This window comes from Mus pahari, chromosome X (genome assembly GCF_900095145.1).
Source record: "Mus pahari chromosome X, PAHARI_EIJ_v1.1, whole genome shotgun sequence".
NCBI classification, from domain to species: Eukaryota; Metazoa; Chordata; class Mammalia; order Rodentia; family Muridae; genus Mus; species Mus pahari.
Genome location: NC_034613.1, coordinates 112,990,889 through 112,997,356, shown reverse-complemented (window position 1 = coordinate 112,997,356; position 6,468 = coordinate 112,990,889).

The following is a 6,468-nucleotide window of genomic DNA, read 5'->3' as shown; positions in this document are numbered from 1 at the left end:
TAGCATAGGACCTCCAGAGAGGACTTCTAAGGAGCACGGCTTTTTATGACTCAGCAGGACATCGGGATTGGAATACAGGGAGTTTCACCACCTCCAGAGAGGGGACACATGGAGCTGATTTGAGCTCGCCCTTAGATTTTTTCCTGTGCTTCCTTTTTTATCCCTCTCAAATTCACAAGCTAGTTGTCATGTGTACGATACAGGGTCAGACACACTTGGAAACCTTCCCATTAGTGACTTAAGTTTTTGTTTTAGATCTTTTAGAATGTTTTTGTATAATACATCATGATCATATTTTCACCTCCTCCAGTCCCTCTCAGATTGTACCCACCTTTTTTTGATTTTTTTATTATTATTATTATTATTTTCTTTATTTACATTTCAAATGCTATCCCGAAAGTTCCCTATAACCGCCCCCCCCCCGCCCCTGCTCCCTTACCCAGCAACTCCCACTACTTGGCCCAGGCTTTCCCTTGTGCTGTATACCCACCTTTCTACCCACCCAACTTCTTTTTTCTCTCTATTTAGTTATAACTTTCCGATAAAATTATGTTTACAAAAAAAAAAAAAAAAGAAAAGAAAAAGTCATGCATGTGTATGCGCAAGGCATAGGGCATCAAACCTGCTTTTTTGTTTTGTTTTGTTTTGTTTTTGCATGCCATGGGAGCATTTCCTTACCAAGTACTTGCCTGAAGAATTAAGATTAATTTCCCATACCATGAATGGAAGGAAAGTATGCCTAGGGAGGCTTTTCTGAAAGGTTTTTAAAATAAATCTAAATAATCTATTCATGGCAAGGTGATATCTATCGCTAAGCTGTTTTTCAGCTGTCTTGGATGGAGGGCTATTCATCATGGAGAACAAGCTCTCTTTGTCTTTTTGTCTGGTAATAACATTATTCTTACATAGTGTCAACTACCCGTATACCCTTGACCTACTCATAGTTAACATTTCTATCTCTTGAAAAGTCAGTTTAGACAGAAGTGGATGCTCACAGTCAGCTATTGGATGGAACACAGGGCCCCCAATGGAGGAGCTAGAGAAAGTACCCAAGGAGTTGTAGGGGGCTGCAACCCTGTAGGTGCAACAACAATATGAACTAACCAGTACCCCCTGAGCTCGAGTCTCTAGCTGCATATGTAGCAGAAGATGGCCTAATCAGCCATCATTGGGAAGAGAGGCCCCTTGGTCTTGTAAACTTTATATGACCCAGCACAGGGGAAGGCCAGGGCCAAGTAGTGGGAGTGGGTGGGTAGGGGAGCAGGGGCGGGGGTGGGGTATAGGGAACTTTCAGGATAGCATTTGAAATGTAAATAAAGAAAATAATAATAAATTAATTAAAAAAAAAAAGAAAAGTCAGTTTAGGTGGATTTGGTGCTATAGGCCTAATATTCTAGCACTTAGGAGTCTGATGCAGGAGAATTGTGAGTTCCAGATTAGCTTAAATTACAGAGTATATTGCAGGATAGTCTGGGATAGATAGGTTAGATTATGTTTTTTTAAAAAAATCAGTGGTTTCTGTGAAATGCTATCTTTTGGATGTGACATCACTATTGCACTCATGAATTCACAGCAGGGGTGGCTATGTGCACAAGACCTGCATGAGAGTGCCCATTGACATCCTATTATAGATAAGGAAGGGGATTGTTAGGTCCCATCTACCAACCACATAACCTGAAGGGGCACTTAATGGTCTCTACGGACCATAAATGGTCTTTAGGGTCATATTCTTCAGTGTTGCAACCACTGGTAAGTTGCTCTAATTCGTAAATAGCTCCCACTCACTGACTCATGCAGACCACCCTAATTAAATGCATCCAATCACAAAAAAGCCTTGAAAGCAGAGTGGGGACTTGTCAAGAACAGAAAGGAATTTGGTGTGTTGGGGCTGGGGTGGGGTAAATGAGGTGATGAGAGAGGGGGGATATGATCAATACACGCCCCTTTCCTTTAAAAAATTAGTTTTCCTTTAGAAAATTTCATACTAGAGCCCCGTGTTTACATAATTCCACTCCTCCCTTCCCTCTCCTGCACTCCTTCCATAGCCTAGCAACATCCTCTCATATGCATAACCTTTTATTCAATCCTAAGTGGTCAGCACCAAATGTAAGCACATGACCAACATTAAATGGTGTCTGTAGGTTGTATGTAAATAATATATGTGTGTAACGAAGGACATTTTTAAGATTTCTATACAATTGTGAAAGAATTGTTTTTGTTGTTGTTGTTGCTTGTTTGTTGTTTTTTCTTCCCCAAGGCACAGTTTCTCTGTGTAGCCCTGGCTGTCCTGAAACTCACTACATAGTCCAGGCTGGCCTTGAACTCAGAGTTCTGCCTGCCTCTGCCTCTTGAGTGCTGGGATTAAATTATGTGTCACCGTGCCTGCCTAAGAATCTGTACTCTTTCAAAGGAAAAAAAAATCAGTAGTTGTAGGAAAAAATATTTTTTTTGCTCTATGTATATAAGTACATTGGTAAGAGCTTCTGATTTTCAAGAGAAGAATTGGGTCTATAATTTTACAAAGTTCAATAGTAAGCATGAAATCAATTTTATTTCCAAACCACCAGTTACATATATGTATTGAATATCTACCATGGGTTCAAAAGTGTGGTACAATATCAAAAAGTAAAAGGCATACTTTTGCCTCATTATTTAATAAAATGTTACCTTATAAATTATTTATAATGTATTTATTTAATAAATTCATATATAAACAATAAATAAATATTTAATAAAATGTGAAAGAGTGGTGGGCAGAATGTCGAATACAATAGATAAAATCCCTGATATCTTGTTGTTCATTTATAATTAATTCAATATATATATTAAAGGAAAATGTGCTTAATGACCTCTGAATATGCTTGGGGAATTTTTGTTGTTCAGATCAGAACAAGGTAAGCATCAGTGAAATGGTGTTGAGCAAAGAATGTGTTTTTTAAATCTTGCATCCAGTTCCCAGTGAATTTATGTGAATATCAGAGAGAAGGATGGCTCAGACAATTGGAAAACAGTACAACACCAATAGTAATAAAGTGCCAAAAACTTTAGTGTAGTTTCTGTGGACTCTAGGCAGAGGACAGAAATGGGGAGGTAGGGAGTGGTAAGGGACTTTGGTGTATTCTCAGACAAAGGAAATGACTTAAACTGAGGTCCACTCTTAGGTTATGGAGGGTTGATGGGCAAGATGGTTCAGGGGAGACACATTAAAAAAGCTGGATACATAGGTTAGGGTCAGAAGATCTAAAATCATGACTAGGAAAAGTGAGTATATGCTCTCTCTCTCTCTCTCTCTCTCTCTCTCTCTCTCTCTCTCTCTCTCTGTATTGAGGGATGGGGGAAGGAATAATAATAATTTTTAAGCAGATTGTTACTTTCTAAAATAACTCCTTCACAGGCACTAGCTCTGCCTTTGACTTGGCATAAGGAACAGTCTGAGTCCCTGGTCTGTCCTAACATGCCATACTGTCCCTCTATAAACATGTCCACATCTGTCTTCAGCCTAGTTTGGAGAATTCATCTCATTATTCATCTCATTCCCAACACACTGTGTTTTGATCCCTTCCCTTAACACGTTTATGATTTTGCACACACAAAATCCCTCCCTCTATTCTTGGCCCGCTGAGAACCACATCTTCTGAGAAGCTCTAGCTCAGCCAGTCAGAGGGAGTTTATTTTCCTTCTTTGTCCTCCCACAGGTTCATTTGCATACATCTCAATAATTTTATACTCATCACAGTTATTGCCATTGTTCCTGACTTGTGTCTGAACCCTAATATACTGTGAGGGCCTAGTGGGCCATGTTCTTATCTCCACTCTTCTTTATGTTTCCTGTACCCACCAGAGAGCTTGGCGTAGGCTAGGATGAGGATGCTCTTGCAGGCCTCATGAAAAGAAGGGCACATGAGAGGGAATAACATTCCCATGAAGCACAAGAAGAAGACTACCCTCTGAACAAGGGTGGTTTCCTGTTCCCTGCCAACCTTTTGAAAATGAAAACTATTTCCTGTTCTCAAAGTCCCCCATCACCCCATCCCAGTGACAATATTCTCCCACATCCCCGCCCTCTAATAGGAGTTAGTACTTGTAGGCTGACCGTACTCTGATATTAATGGACAAGATGAGTTCTGCCTCATCCAGAACACCTGGGGTTAAACACCCCCCCCCACACAAATCTGCAACACCCACTCTGTGTGGAAAATACTATGCTAGATACTTTGGAGTAAACAAAAAAAATAATAAAGCCAGGAGTGGTGACACACACCATTGATCCCAGCACTCAAAAGGCAGAGGCAGGCAGATCTCTATTATCTTCTAGTTTGAAACCATTTTGGTCTGCATAGAAGGCCATCGAGGGCTACATAGTGGACCCTGTCTCGATAAGTAACAAGTGAATAGAAAAAATAGACATAGAACAGACAACTTAAGAAGAAATAGTTTGAATTTCCAAGAGAGAGTAGGGAATAAAAAGATATAGCCATCCAGGAGAGTAAGTTTTAACACTGTCTATGTTGAGCAATTGACGGAGTTATAATGTATAAGATGATATAACATCCGATTTTAAATGTTAAGAAAATAACTGGGAGATGCTTTTAAGTTTTAACCTATGTATTTAGCCAAGGGAAAGTGAGGGCGTGTAAGAAAAGGGATAAGGAAGTAAAAATGCTAAGGTTATGTGAACAAAAGGTAAAGTGTACTCTGTCCTTTTCTGGTTTCAAAGACAGAATGGGAATGCTTGAAGACTGTATGTAGCAGCTCAAATTAATTTCCTTGTTTGTGACAGTGAAATACTGGGATAATTTAGACTTTTTTTTTTTTTAAATTTAAGTTAAATAGTCAATCCTTGAGCAACTAATAGGCTGTTACTTCTAGACCAGCCATGGTCTTACTGAGCCATATGCTGAACAGGGATTGGCTGAAAACTGGGTGAGGTCATCAATGAAGCATTATGTCCTAGGTGCTCAGAGGATTTAAAAGGAGGCGCAGAGGCCCTGTCACACAAGCTCTTCTCTAGTTTCCAGACATATAGGTAGAACGTAGAATAGGTGAGTAGGTACTAAGTGACTAACGGTTTACATTAATATTGTAGTGTGGTCAGCCTACAAGTACTAACTCCTGTTAGAGGGCGGGGATGTGGGAGGGAGAACATTGTCACTGGAATGGGGTGATGGGGGACTTTGAGAACAGGAAATAGCTTTCAATTTCAAAGGGTTGGTGGGGAACAGGAAACCAGCCTTGTTCAGAGGATAATCTTATTGGCTTAGTGTGGAATAGACCATTCATGTTGGCAAGGCAGTAGGGAATGAGGGCTTAATAGAGTTTGGGGGTTGGGGATTGGAGTGCCACAGAAGAGATCTGATTTAAAAGAGAGCTCTTGTTTCTGATGCCTCCTGACATGTGCCAAAAAAAAAAAAAAAAAAAAAAAAACCATTTCAACTTAATCTTGAAAGTTAAAGGAATTCGATAGGAAAGAGATACAGATCTCTCCCACTAAATGTTGAATGTAACAAAGTAGCCAAATATTTAAGGAAAATATTTTCTTCCATTTTTTTGGCATCAAGTGTATTGTTGCCCCAAATGCAGAGAAAATAACCGATTGAATTAGAGAAAAAAAGAAAAGATGGGCTGCTCTGCCTTGCCCCTTGGAGGCAATGTCACTACCTGGGTGATTGGACTGTGGGAGTGAAGGCAAAAGGAAAACTGAACTGTCCTCCTCCCTAAGAGCAAGAAGGAACTGGTGGCAGCAGACCCTTCAGGGACTCTCCAGAGCCCCCATTTGTGATTCAGAGTCCCAGCAGCAACGCTCTTGGCTCCATCTGAGTCAATATAGGTGTTTGTTTTTATATTAGTCATGTCTCACTGCAAAGAGGGCCCCATTTCTGAGGCCGGAAAGAGAGGTATGCTGGGCTTCGTCTTAGACAAGGTACTTGGGCTCTTTGAGCCTGGTTTTCCATCTGTAAAATGAGGAGGGTAGCGGATCTGAGCTCATAATAGGAGTTTTGTGATGTAGGTGTGAGGTAAGAGGTATCAAGGGCTTGGCAGCAGTGATTGGTTCATGGTGCTCAGCATTGCAGTCAGTAGTAATACTTAAAAGAAGGAACTCATCTGATGGCCCAGTGAAGTAGCTTTAGATGGGATTAGCTGGCCTTTTGGTTTGGTTTGGAATCCAGACCCCAGCCGACATTTTAACTGAATTGAACTGTTGGATTTGTTGGCACGGCAGGGGACAAGCTGGCCCAGCAAGGCAGGAGTGGTACAAGGTGTTGTGGCCATAGGAACATTAATTTCCATGTGGGCTTTCAGTTTAGTTTGGCACTGGCTGTCTTTCAAACAAAGCAGTGTTGTGAGTGGCAGAGGAAGGGAGAGAAGGAACGTCAACACATTCTTGGAAATAAGATGTGCCTTTTAGTTTTAGCAGTTTTTTTTTCTTTCTTTCTTCAGCCATGCAAATATTACTTTACTCAGGCTTAC